Below are 13,950 nucleotides of genomic sequence, written 5' to 3'. Positions count from 1 at the left end.
GAGCTTGATTTCTAAGGATGCCAGTGTTTCTGCAATCAGCACCAAATGTCAGAATGTAAACTTTGCCCAAGACACAGGTAGCTGACATGGTGTTGGGCAGATGTCTTTGACATCCCAGACATCCCACACTGGAGGGAATGGTAGTACAGTCACACCCTGGGTTGAAGTAGCTTCAGGTTGAGCGTTTTCGGGGTGCGCTCCGCGGCGACCCGGAAGTAACAGAATGCGTTACTTCTGGGTTTTGCCGCTCGCGCGTGCACAGACACTCAAAAAGACATCACGCGTATGCGCGGAAGTGGCAAATCGCGACACATGCAGATGCGGGTTGTGTTTGCTTCAGGATGCGAACTGGGCTCCGGAACAGATCCCGTTCACATCCAGAGGTACCACTGTACAACAATCTCCAGAGGACACCTTGTTGAATATCTCAGGTCTATGAACCTGAGGCACATGTCAACAAGAGAAACACGAACAGCGGTGATGTCACTTTTGTCAAAAAAATTATAGAAGTTGCACCGAAACATTTCCCCTAAAATTCTGCATCTTCTCTCCTGCACAGAGATGGTAAGTTCACATGCATTAACATTATTTGGTTACCATTCAGTTCCTACAGGTCTAACTTTCTATATACATGTCCAAGTTTGTACATCGTACATACTGTATGCCCAAAAGGACAGCAGCTGATGCAGACTTAGGTCTGCACACGACAACTGAGCAGCACATAGCCCAGCCGATTGAGCTCAAAACTGTCAAGGAAGAGTCAAGCCTGGCAAAACTCAGCCACTGGCCATAAGTACCACCTTCTATTACCACCACAGCCACCACCTCAGAGGTTGCAGACAGGGTGAAGGCAAAGTCATCTGCTGGCTTCTCCATTCCTTAAAAAGGTAAAGGGACCCCTGACCATTAGGTCCCGTCACGGACGACTCTGGTGTTGTGGCGCTCATCTCGCTTTATTGGCCGAGGGAGCGGGTGTACAGCTTCCGAGTCATGTGGCCAGTGTAACTAAGCTGCTTCTGGCGAACTAGAGCAGCGCATGGAAATGCCATTTACCTTCCTGCCAGAGTGGTACCTATTTATCTACTTGCACTTTTTGCTTTCAAACTGCTAGGTTGGCAGGGGCGGGGACTGAGCAACGGGAGCTCACCCCGTCGTAAGGCTAGGCTCTGTGGTTTAACCCAAAGCACCACCTGCGTCCCTCTCCATTCCTTAGGCACAGGTAAAAAGGCTCCATCGGGAAGAAGGTGGCTCCACTGCGCCTAAGGGAAGCTGGGCCGGTTTGATGTGTCTAAAAATACTGATGCAGCTTCTTAGTGGGAACCATCTGTGGAAGGTAACAAAAGGAATCTGTGGGAGGTAACTTTGCAGAAGTGTCGTGTAAATGCACTCTCTTGCAAGGTATTTAATTCTTCGTTTAGAAAACCGAAATCAGATAATTCTTATCATTTACATTCACAACTGCGTTGAGGCCATTCACACGTTCACGGGGAAGCTGGGGGGGGGGTTCATGGCCATTCAGATGGGGGGACGTTCTGGCCCGGGATCCGTGTCGCCAAGGAAAACACGCGGCCCCCTGCAGCCGCCAGCAACTCGAGGGGGGGGTGGGTCCTGTGAAGCGCCCGCTGCCCTCGTCCCATTTTGAGCAGAGCCCGTCGGGGTGAAGGGCAGCGGTGCAGAGGGAAGGCTCTTCGTGTCGTAGACTCACAGGGCTGCAGAGCTGGGAGGGACCCAAAGGTCATCTAGTCCAACCCACGCAATGCAGGAAACAGGGCCCTTTAGCCCCGAGCAGGGCTCCTAAAGGAGCCCCAGGGCTCAGACCGCCAGCGCCAAGGCGCGCCACGCCGCCGGGGAGAGCCGCGCCCGCGCTCCTCGCCCTCGTGCCCGTCGTGCTGCTCTGGCTCCTCTCTCCCCGAAGCAGGGCCGGCCCACGCTGGCCTGGAGGACCACCTGGCAGAAGGATCGCTGGGCGCCGTCGCAGCCGCACTCCTGCCGGGCGGCCCGCCTTGCGCTCCAGGGCCGGCCAGCTCCGACTCAGGTTTCGCCGCGCCAGCGCCGCGGTGCCCTGGCTGGGGCAAGCCGGGCCGCCGCTCCTCCTGCCCAGGCCGGGCTCCTCCCCGGCCTCGGCTGGCTGGCTGGCTGGCTGGCAGGCCGCCCGGGACTAGCTGCTGTAGGCGGAGCCGCAGGCCGGCTTGCTGTGCTCGGCAGCGCCTCCCAGCCCGGCTCTCGTGCGCCCCGGCCGGCGAGGGGCTCCTTAGCGCGGGCGGCGGCCAGCCGGGGGCGCGTCTGGAGAGGGCTTCCCGCCGCCCTCTCGGGCCCCCTCGCCCGGAGGGAGCCCCGCTTGGCGTCCCCCCGTCTGGTGCCGCTGCTTTGCGCTGCCGCGGGGTCAGTCCGCTTTCTTGCAGGGCTCCTCGGGGTCTCCGCCCGGCCGGCTTGCAGTTCAGTTTAGTTCCGTCGGTCGGGGCTCGGAGCCGGTTGCAAGTCCCGGGCGCGTTGCTGGGCTCCCCGCTCTCTCCCTGGAGGCTTGGAGGAGCTGCTTCGGGCACGAACAGAGCGGAGGGACGCGGGTTGGGGGCTCCTTCCCATTCATCTTCCTCGCAGGCTCTTTGTTCCCTCGAATCCCGCTCCATCGCCCCTTCCTCTCCTCTTTCCCCGCCGGCCTCTCCGCCTCGCCCCCCTGCAGCTTCCAAGCGGAGCTGGAGAGAGAAAGAGACACTGTTTTATTTGTTGTTTAGTCGTTTAGTCGTGTCCGACTCTTCGTGACCCCCTGGACCAGAGCACGCCAGGCACTCCTGTCTTCCACTGTATCTCAGCTGAGGACAGCAAATACAAACTTTCTTGCCCTCCTGCCCACCATTTTGCACACTTTCCTGGACATAAGGGGGATTCCTAGAGCCAAGAGGATAGGGGCATCCTTGAAATGATAGTGAGGCTGGAGCTCCTCAGTAATAACTGAGAAGGGGAATTGTTGTTGTTGTTGTTTAGTCGTTTAGTCGTGTCCGACTCTTCGTGACCCCCTGGATCAGAGCACGCCAGGCACTCCTGTCTTCCACTGCCTCCCGCAGTTTGGTCAGACTCATGCTGGTAGCTTCAAGAACACTGTCCAACCATCTCGTCCTCCATTGTCCCCTTCTCCTTGTGCCCTCCATCTTTCCCAACATCAGGGTCTTTTCCAGGGAGTCTTCTCTTCTCATGAGGTGGCCAAAGTATTGGAGCCTCAGCTTCAGGATCTGTCCTTCCAGTGAGCACTCAGAGCTGATTTGCTTCAGAATGGAGAGGTTTGATCTTCTTGCAGTCCATGGGACTCTCAAGAGTCTCCTCCAGCACCATAATTCAAAAGCATCAATTCTTCGGCGATCAGCCTTCTTTATGGTCCAGCTCTCACTTCCATACATCACTACTGGGAAAACCATAGCTTTAACTATATGGACCTTTGTTGGCAACACTGTTTTATAGGGTCCCCTTATACATCGGCGAGGCGAGCATCTCCTCCGCGCTCCTGCATCCAAACTGGAATAGTCACCTGTCTGAATTATAAACACTGCATTAAGCTCCCGAAATCTCGTGGAGTGGGATAGGGAACTGAGTGGGCTGGTGGGGGAAGCAGGGAGACCAACAGTAGGTGGCGCCAGAGAGCCAAGGGCAGGCAGAGCCCCCTAATCCTAGTCCTACCCCCTTCCTGCTGAGTTGTTCGAGGGCAGCATTGAGACTAACGAGGAAGAGGCAGCTGACAAGGGATTGGCTTACAGAATTGCAGAGTTGGAAGGGACCCAAGGCTTGATGTTATGTACTGAGCTGAATAGGATCCAAACTGCAGCAGTCTAGTTGGTCCTAGAACAATAGGATTCAGAATGCAGCAGTCTGATTGGTCCTAGAACAATGCAGCAGTATGATTGGCTGGCAGGAACCACCCAATCATGCTCCAGATATAAGTGAATCCACAACCTGATTGGCTTACAGTAGAATTCCAGAATTAGCCAATCATGTGCAGCCCATTGTGTAAATAATGTATATAAAGCAGATACTTTGAGGGGACATTCATTCATTCCTCCTCACCACTATGAGCTGAATAAAGAGCATGAAATCACTTTGCGACTCTGAGTATATTTCACTTGACTTGGTACGAGGCACCATTCTACATCACTAACTCTCCTTCACCAGCAGAGGTGAAGTCTAGTCTAACCCCCTGCAATGCAGGAATGACGCCAAAGCATCCCTGAGAGTTGGCTGTCCAACCACTTAAACACCTCCAGCGTCCTCTGCCTTATGAGGGAGCCCCTTCCACTGGGGTGGTAGGCAAGTGGTAGCTGGCCAAGGGCAGAGCAAGCTGGTGGGGCAGGGCTCCATTTGCTCCAATGAACCAACCTCTGCTGGTGAAGGAGAGTTACTGATGTAGGATGGTGCGTCGTACCAAGTCAAGCCAATGGTCCACCTGACTCAGTGATGTCTGCGCCATGGGTAGTCAACAGAGTGAACTCCAGGTGCTGCTGGACTACAGTTCCTATCAGCCATCAGGGACAATGGGAGCTGTAGTCCATTGACACCTGGACAGCACCACTTTGGCCACCACTGGCTACACAGACTGGCAGCAATGGCGCTCCAGGTTTTCGTACAGAGTGTCTTTTCCCGAGCGCTACCTGGAGATGCTTACAGGGTTGTGGGATGTAAAACACAGGAGCAGTCAATGACAACATTCCTAGAGTGTACATGTTAGAACATGGGGAGGGATGTCTGTCCAGCAAGCAGGTAAACTTCCTGGGGACGGACTTCCTCCGCATGTGACCAGAGGTGGGTGTGGCCTCACCTGTGCAGGTAATGATAAAAGCACAGGGCAGGCAGCCATTCTCTCTCTTGCCTCTCTCTCTGCCATTTTCCTTCGATGAGGAAACATCTAAGGATGCTCTCTTGGCTCCTAGCCAAGAGAGGAGATAAGGGCTATCTTGCTATAAGATAGATTCTAAGTGTATGTAACCTTTTTAAAGCTGTCTGCCTTCTGGGATCATATTGTGAACAGAACGTGAGTAAACTCTTTTATACTTTTATAAAGACTGTGTCGTGTCTTGTATTTTAAGAGGGAACAAAAGGGAAATTACCAGAGTAATTATTATAGAGGTTCTAGCGAACCTGTGCAGACGTTACCGTTGCGAACTTAAAGGGGAGTGTCATAAACTCTGCTGATATTTTGGGAACTTGTTAGCACAAGTTGGATAAGGATATAATTAGTCAATATATCCTCTCCTGCACCCCAGAACATTCCCACAAGGGTAACTTCTGCAGGCAAAGCAGGTTCCCTCCCAGTGCAGATGCCCCTGAACCTGCAGCCAGCTCTAAAACTCTCTGGAGTTCTTTGATAAATCAAAGTGCTGGTCAGAGCCAGAGAGAAGGGAAATGAAGCTGGAGGTCCAGAAAATCCCACTGTCCCCCAAAAAGAAAAGAAAAGAAAAAAGAAAATGGTGACAATCTGCACAAAACTTGGCCTCCAGCTATAGCCCCCACCCCAACCCCCACAATACCTGGTTCCTATGCTGGGAAGTGAATTAGATTGTGCTGAAATGTTGCAGGAAGTCATGGGCATAACCAATGGGGGCAGGGGGCAGATGCCCCCCCCAATCAAGCAAATAAATAAAAAATACTTAACTAACTGACCAATCGTGTTGCAGATAGCTCAGTCCCCCCCCCCCACATAAATGCTGGCTACGCCCATGCAAGTAGTCCCTTTTGTGGTCAGCTTTGTATGTCCGAAGGCGCGTGACACTCAATAGCTGTTTCTGTTGAGAACTCATGATAAATCCCTCCCCCCAAGTCAAGTCTAGGTGGTGGTGCAGTTTGGTCATTTTAGACTCTGGACTTCATGGTGTTATCAGAATGGGGGTGGGGCTGCTTTGACGGGATTGTGTGTTGCTTCACTTCAAAATGTGGCGAGACAGCCCTGCGGTAGCATCATGCGCACACATAGAGCCACAGCAGGCCTATGCTGCCTGCGAAGCCCAGCCACACCAAGAGGTGAGGCCAGATTCCAGATGACCTGGAAAAGCTGTGCTGGACGGTTACTTGGTATGCAGTATAGGCCATCAAATAAGCTACTTTGCTGCCCTGTTGCCACGTGGTAGCTGTGCTTATGTGCTCTATCTGGTGAGTTCTTTGCCATCATCCAGCCTGTGTCATTGCATAGAGGTCCCTAGGACACCAGAGTTCAGCAGAGGTGGTGTCAATAGTCCTCCACATCTAACCATTCTGCTGTGAGATGAAACCCTCCGCAGGATCCAGGCGATCTGCCCAGAGCATCCAGGAACCCATCGAGATCAGTAGGCTTCTGGGGGCAGGCCATCTTAATCAGTTCCCCCACCCCTGCAGAGGGCAATGGCTGTTGTGAGTCTAAACTTCACCAGAATGTCCCACCATGGCAATGGAGTCACAGACAAATACCCCACATCCCATTTCCAGATTACTCCTCTCCACATCTGGAGCAAAAGTCACGTCAAGGGTATGTCCTGATCTGGGCATCAGGCCAATGAAAACCTGAAACAGTCCCACAGTCTCCATGGATGCCAGGCAATCCTGGGCTATTTCAACCACAGCCTCAGTGTGGATGTAGAAGTCACCCAAAATTATTGCCCTGGATTCTTCCAACACCATGTTCAAGACTACCTGGGTCAGGGAGGCTGTTGGGTAGCTGTTGGGTGGTACACCAAGAGCATCTCTAACCTGTCTCCAAGGCCCAGTGTCAGATGCAGGCTGCCTAGTCCCACTCCAAGGCAGCAACCTCAGCTCCCCGGCCTTGTAGCCTGGGTTGGTGCTGCCCTGAGCATTCCGTGGGACAAAGGTGGATAAGATCCAGCCCACCCATCTCTCCCACCCATGACTTGGCAATGTGCCAAGTCAGAATCCTCACCCACAATTATATCATGAATGTCTGTGGTCTTTTTTTAAAAAAATAATCTTTATTAAGAGTTTAAAGATTACAAAAAGAAAGAAAGAAAATTAAAACAAATCAATATAATACAATACAAAAACAAAAACACCACGTAAAACATTGAATTAACAAAACAAAACAAAAACAATTAAAAACACTTCCAATATTTTCAATCTTAGCTTTCATTCACTTGTTTCATTGACTTCCTCACACCTCCCTTTTTGTATTCCACTTCCATTAACTGTTTCAGCAATTCCTTTCCATCTTCCTCTGTTTTCTGTCCTGTAATTAATCTTAACATATTCTAACCTTATTTTTTCCCCTTTAATACATTAACAATCTATCTGTACCTAGTTCCTTATAACATTTCTGCCAAAGCCATATAACTTCATTCCACCATTTTTCTATAGCTCATTAATTTTACAATATTTCTGTAAATAATCTTTAAATTTTTTCCAATCTTCTTCCACCGACTCTTCTCCCTGGTCTCGGATTCTGCCAGTCATTTCCGCCAATTCCATATAGTCCATCAGCTTCATCTGCCATTCTTCCCGGGTGGCTAAATCTTGTGTCTTCCAATACTTCGCGATGAGTATTCTTGCTGCTGTTGTTGCATACATAAAGAAAGTTCTGTCCTTCTTTGGCACCAATTGGCCGACCATGCCCAGGAGAAAGGCCTCTGGTTTCTTCTGAAAGGTATATTTAAATACCTTTTTCATTTCATTATAAATCATCTCCCAGAATGTCTTAATCTTTGGGCATGTCCACCAAAGGTGAAAGAATGTACCTTCAGTCTCAAATGTCTGTGGTCTTATTACAAGCTGGCCTGGCATTTAGCCCCACCACCAAGGTATAGGGCACAGCAGTAGAGCACCTGAGGGACTGTGGGGAGTTGGATATAGGCGCCAGATGCAAGCCCCTGTTACCCTGTCTGTTGCTCCTCTGCCCTCCCCACCCCAGCCATCCCTACCTCTCCTCTCCATTACTGAGATACAGGTTGCCACTGCCTCAGTATCCAGGCCATGTGCCCACTCTTCTCAATGCATGTTACTAAAGGCTCCCAACTATTCAGAACAGATCAAGCCTGCCATGTAGAGAGAAGGCTAAGTTCAAATGATGGCGGTGCATGGGCATGTGTACTTGCTTATAAATAAAATACCTGCCCTAAACTACTACTTTAAATCCAGAACTTTGCGTAGAAGACATCTTGGAGAGAAACTGCTTTAAACCAGTAGTGGGTCTCTTCCACTGTAAGAGAAACCCTTGCTCAGTTTGACAGATCAGGTGCACTTTAGCAGTGCCTTTTCCCTGCATGGCCACATGACCCGGAAGCTGTACTCCGGCTCCCTCGGCCAATAAAGTGAGATGAGTGCTGCAACCCCAGAGTCGGTCACGACTGGACCTAATGGTCAGGGGTCCCTTTACCTTTACCTTTACCTTTACCTTTCCCTGCATTGTGATGGACTCAAACTTTCCACCTACCCATGGGTCTCCGATTCCATTCCTGAAGCCAATTAGAGAGCAGATTGTGCATCCACATGACAAAAACGCAGTTCCTTTTCATACTTAAATGAGTGACAGTCTGGTTCATTTTGGAGGTGTTTTATCACAAAAGGAAAATGAACCAGCCAGCTAGTGGAGCACCCCATCAGACTGGCTGGGTTCAAATTCTTTGGACGCAATCCTGCATTTCTTATCGTGGAGCGTTTTTTGGGGGGTGGGGTGGGAAGATAATGGGATTATTCTCCTTAAACTACATAAAATGATGCATCCTTACAATGCATAATCCCTTGAGATTATTTTTTGTTGTTCTTGTTACATAACCCTTTGATCTAAGAATAATAAAATAGATGATGAGAGATTAAGTCTTTGTGAAAGCTGTCCTCTCTTTAGGGTTTTTTTGTATCGAGGGTGGGGGCTCACAGTCTTTAGTGCCACTTTATTTCCTTCCTCCAGTTACATTCAGCCAATAGATCTGACGCTTTGAGGGCAGTTCCCTGGCAAATCTGGCCATGGTGTGTGCCCAGCCCAGTGGTGGAAAGGCTACTGGGAACTTCAACAGGCAGCCGTTTCTGAGATTGCAGTGCTCTGTCTGGCAGCTTGGTTGGAAGCTGATTCATGTAGTTCCTCGTCCATCTGGCCATGTATTGTGGGCTCATGCTGTGTGCCTCACGGCTTAAGAGCCCTTCTGGGCCAGACCAAGAGCTCATGTAGTCCAACTTCTTCTCCTTGCTGTGGCCAAGCAGATGCCTGCAAGCAGGACAGGAGCAGACCAGCAGCTCTCCCCGCTCACTTTCTTCAGCAACTGATATTTCAAGGAGCAACACTTCCAGTGCTGCCATCGTAGTCAAATGAGAGCGTTCCGATTAATTTTCCTGGACCCCTTTTAACAACATCACCGATGACAAGGCTTTATCCATGGCTTCCACCAGCCACCACGGCTGTTCTACCTCCATGGTTTGCCTTTAAACACCAGTTGCTTTATCCATGGCTTCCACCAGCCACCATGGCTGTTCTACCTCCATGGTTTGCCTTTAAACACCAGTTGCTTTATCCATGGCTTCCACCAGCCACCATGGCTGTTCAACCTCCATGGTTTGCCTTTAAACACCAGTTGCTTTATCCATGGCTTCCACCAGCCACCATGGCTGTTCTACCTCCATGGTTTGCCTTTAAACACCAGTTGCTTTATCCATGGCTTCCACCAGCCACCATGGCTGTTCTACCTCCATGGTTTGCCTTTAAACACCAGTTGCTTTATCCATGGCTTCCACCAGCCACCATGGCTGTTCTACCTCCATGGTTTGCCTTTAAACACCAGTTGCTTTATCCATGGCTTCCACCAGCCACCATGGCTGTTCAACCTCCATGGTTTGCCTTTAATAATAATAATAATAATAATAATAATAATAATAATAATAATTTATTATTTGTACCCCGCCCATCTGGCTGGGTTTCCCCAGCCACTCTGGGCGGCTTCCATAAAAACCAGAAATACACTAAAATATCACAGATTAAAAACTTCCCTGAACAGGGCTGCCTTAAGATGTCTTCTGAATGTCAGGTAGTTATTTATCGCTTTGACATCTGATGGGAGGGCGTTCCACAAGGCGGGTGCCACTACCGAGAAGGCCCTCTGCCTGGTTCCCTGTAGCTTTGCTTCTCATAATGAGGGAACCGCCAGAAGGCCCTCGGCGCTGGACCTCAGCGTCCGGGCAGAACGATGAGGGTGGAGACGCTCCTTCAGGTATACTGGGCCGAGGCCGTTTAGGGCTTTAAAGGTCAACACCAGCACTTTGAATTGTGCTCGGAAACGTACTGGGAGCCAATGTAGGTCTTTCAAGACCGGTGTTATGTGGTCTCGGCGGCTGCCCCCAGTCACCAGTCTAGCTGCCGCATTCTGGATTAGTTGTAGTTTCCGAGTCACCTTCAAAGGTAGCCCCACGTAGAGCGCATTGCAGTAGTCCAAGCGGGAGATAACTAGAGCATGCACCACTCTGGCGAGACAGTCCACGGGCAGGTAGGGTCTCAGCCTGCGTACCAGGTGGAGTTGGTAGACAGCTGCCCTGGATACAGAATTGACCTGCACCTCCATGGACAGCTGTGAGTCCAAAATGACTCCCAGGCTGCGCACCTGGTCCTTCAGGGGCACAGTTACCCCATTCAGGACCAGGGAGTCCTCCACACCAGCCCGCCCCCTGTCCCCCAAAAAGAGTACTTCTGTCTTGTCAGGATTCAACCTCAATCCATTAGCCGCCATCCATCCTCCAACCGCCTCCAGTCACTCACACAGGACCTTCACCGCCTTCACTGGTTCTGATTTGAAAGAGAGGTAGAGCTGGGTATCATCTGCATATTGATGGACACCCAGTCCAAACCCCCTGATGATCTCTCCCAGCGGCTTCATATAGATGTTAAAAAGCATGGGGGAGAGGACGGAACCCTGAGGCACCCCACAAGTGAGGGCCCAGGGGTCTGAACACTCATCCCCCACCACCACTTTCTGAACACGGCCCAGGAGGAAGGAGCGAAACCACTGTATAACAGTGCCCCCAGCTCCCAGCCCCTCTAGACGGTCCAGAAGGATGTTATGGTCGATTGTATCAAAGGCCGCTGAGAGATCCAGCAGAACTAGGAAACAGCTCTCACCTTTGTCCCTAGCTCGCCGGAGATCATCAACCAGCGCGACCAAGGCAGTTTCAGTCCCATGATGAGGCCTGAATCCCGATTGGAAGGGATCCAAATGGTCCGCATCCTCCAGGCGTGCCTGGAGTTGTTCAGCAACCACGCGCTCAATCACCTTGCCCAAGAATGGAAGATTTGAGACTGGGCGATAGTTGGCCATACTGGCCGGGTCTAAAGATGGTTTTTTAAGAAGCGGTTTGATGACCGCCTCTTTCAGCGGATCTGGGAATGCTCCCTCACAGAGGGAAGCATTCACCACCCCGCAGAGCCCATCGCCCAGCCCTTCCCGGCTTGCTTTTATTAGCCAGGATGGGCAAGGATCCAGGAGACAGGTGGTTGGTTTCACGCGTCCAAGCAGCCTGTCCACATCCTCGGGGGTAATGGATTGAAATCGATTCCATGCAACTTGACCAGACAGAGCTCTAGCACTCTCCCGCCCCAGCCCTGCTCCCACGGTGGTGTCTAGCTCCTTCCAAATATGAGTGATTTTATCTGCAAAAAACTTTGCAAAATCGTTGCAGGAGATCTTGGGGTCTTTACAAAGCCCCGGTGGTAAAGGTGGTTCCGTTAAATTACGAACCACCTGAAAAAGTCTCCTGCTACTATTTTCTGCAGATGCAATAGAGGCGGTGAAGAAAGTCTTCTTCGCCGTCGCTATCGCCACTTGGTAGGCTCGACGTTGAGCTCTAACCTGTGTCCGGTCAGATTCGGAGTGAGTTTTTTGCCACCGACGCTCTAGCCGTCTCAGCGATTGTTTCATCGCCCTCAGCTCCGAAGAAAACCACGGAGCTGTCCGGGCTCCATGCAATCGGAGAGGGCGCTTCGGAGCCAGACAGTCGATAGCCCTGGTTAACTCCGCATTCCAGCGGGCCACCAGGGAATCAGCTGAAAGGCCATCAACATGGGATAAGGCATCCCCTACCACTCTCTGGAAACCATTTGGATCCATTAAGTGGCGGGGGCGGACCATCCGAATTGGTCCCACCTCCCTGCAGAGGGGAAGGGTCGCGGAGAAGTCCAGTTGCACCAGGAAGTGATCTGACCATGGCACTTCTTTTGTTTCACTTTTACTTAGTGTCAGATCACCCACGTCACTAGAGGTGAACACCAGGTCTAAGGCATGTCCATGACTATGAGTTGGGCCAAACTTATTCAGGGACAGCCCCATGGAGGCCATGCTTTCCACGAAGTCCCGAGCAGCCCCTTGTAAGGTCGTGTTGGCATGGATGTTAAAATCCCCTAGGACAACCAAACTAGGTGTCTCCAGGAGAAAATCCGCCACGACCTGAAGCAGCTCAGACAGGGAATCCTTGGTGCAGCGGGGAGGTCGGTACACCAAAAGGAATCCTGTACTGCCCCTATTGCCCAACTTCCAGAACATGCACTCAGAAAACTGGATCTTCCCAGTAGGACGCCTGGTGCAAGCTAGTGACTTCCTAAAAATCACTGCAACCCCCCCTCCCCGCCCACATGACCTGGGTTGCTGTGCGTAAGAGAAACCTGGTGGGCAAGCAGCGGCAAGGACAGGCCCATCTGCTTCCTCCAACCAGGTCTCTGTCACACATGCCAGGTCAAGTCCTCCATCCACAATCAGGTCGTGGATGGCAGTGGTTTTATTCATCATTGACCTGGCATTACACAGCAACACCTTCAGGTCATGTAGGTTTCCCCTGTTGATTCCAGTATCCATCCGGTCAAGGCCAGACCCGGAGGCAGGGATAGTCTTCAAACAACGACTAAACCTGCCTCCTCGGTAATGACATGGTCTGGTCTTAGCGTAACTCCGCCTCCTGCCCATGATCACCGAGATCGGATGTCCCAGTGCTTCCCCCCCTGTGGAACTTGTCCAAGCCATCGTGATGGCTGGGGCCCCACTCCCAGGCAGCCCTGATCTAGCCCCTTCAAAACAAAACAAAACACCAGTTGCTTTATCCATGGCTTCCACCAGCCACCATGGCTGTTCTACCTCCATGGTTTGCCTTTAAACACCAGTTGCTTTATCCATGGCTTCCACCAGCCACCATGGCTGTTCTACCTCCATGGTTTGCCTTTAAACACCAGTTGCTTTATCCATGGCTTCCACCAGCCACCATGGCTGTTCTACCTCCATGGTTTGCCGTTAAACACCAGTTGCTTTATCCATGGCTTCCACCAGCCACCATGGCTGTTCTACCTCCATGGTTTGCCTTTAAACACCAGTTGCTTTATCCATGGCTTCCACCAGCCACCATGGCTGTTCTACCTCCATGGTTTGCCTTTAAACACCAGTTGCTTTATCCATGGCTTCCACCAGCCACCATGGCTGTTCTACCTCCATGGTTTGCCTTTAAACACCAGTTGCTGGGAACCACAAGTTCTGGGAAACACTCAAATCCTGCATGCAAGCTTGAGGGATCTTCTTGGCCACTGTGATGACAGGATACAGAACCAGATGGGCCTTTAGACTGACCCAACAGGGCTCTTTGTACACTTTTATGTTCACGGCAAAAGTCTTGCAATCAGTCAGGCTGCTACCTTCTGCCTGCACACGTTTCCCTCCCTTGTGGAGTTGATAGCTGGCCCCAAAGCATAAATCTGAACACTATACTGGAGAGATGTTCCATAAACCACCCTCTAGTCCCATCTCATCCCGAGAGCCTTTTATTTATTGACTCCAAAAAGAATGCAGGTGCTATAATGCAACAGACCATCAGTGACAGGGAGATCTTCAACTCCCTCTTTGCTCCGACGATGCCCTTTTGGGATTTTAAAATAAAAACACTCTCCTTCTTCTGACTCTCCTGGGCTCCGGCAAGTAGAAAAGTCAGCTCTGCCCCCCTGTGATGTGGCTGGCTTCTGTCCAAGTGAATCCTAGT

Source organism: Podarcis erhardii, assembly GCF_964252035.2.
Source record: "Podarcis erhardii genome assembly, chromosome: 9".
NCBI classification, from domain to species: Eukaryota; Metazoa; Chordata; class Lepidosauria; order Squamata; family Lacertidae; genus Podarcis; species Podarcis erhardii.
This window is presented reverse-complemented; position numbering follows the sequence as displayed.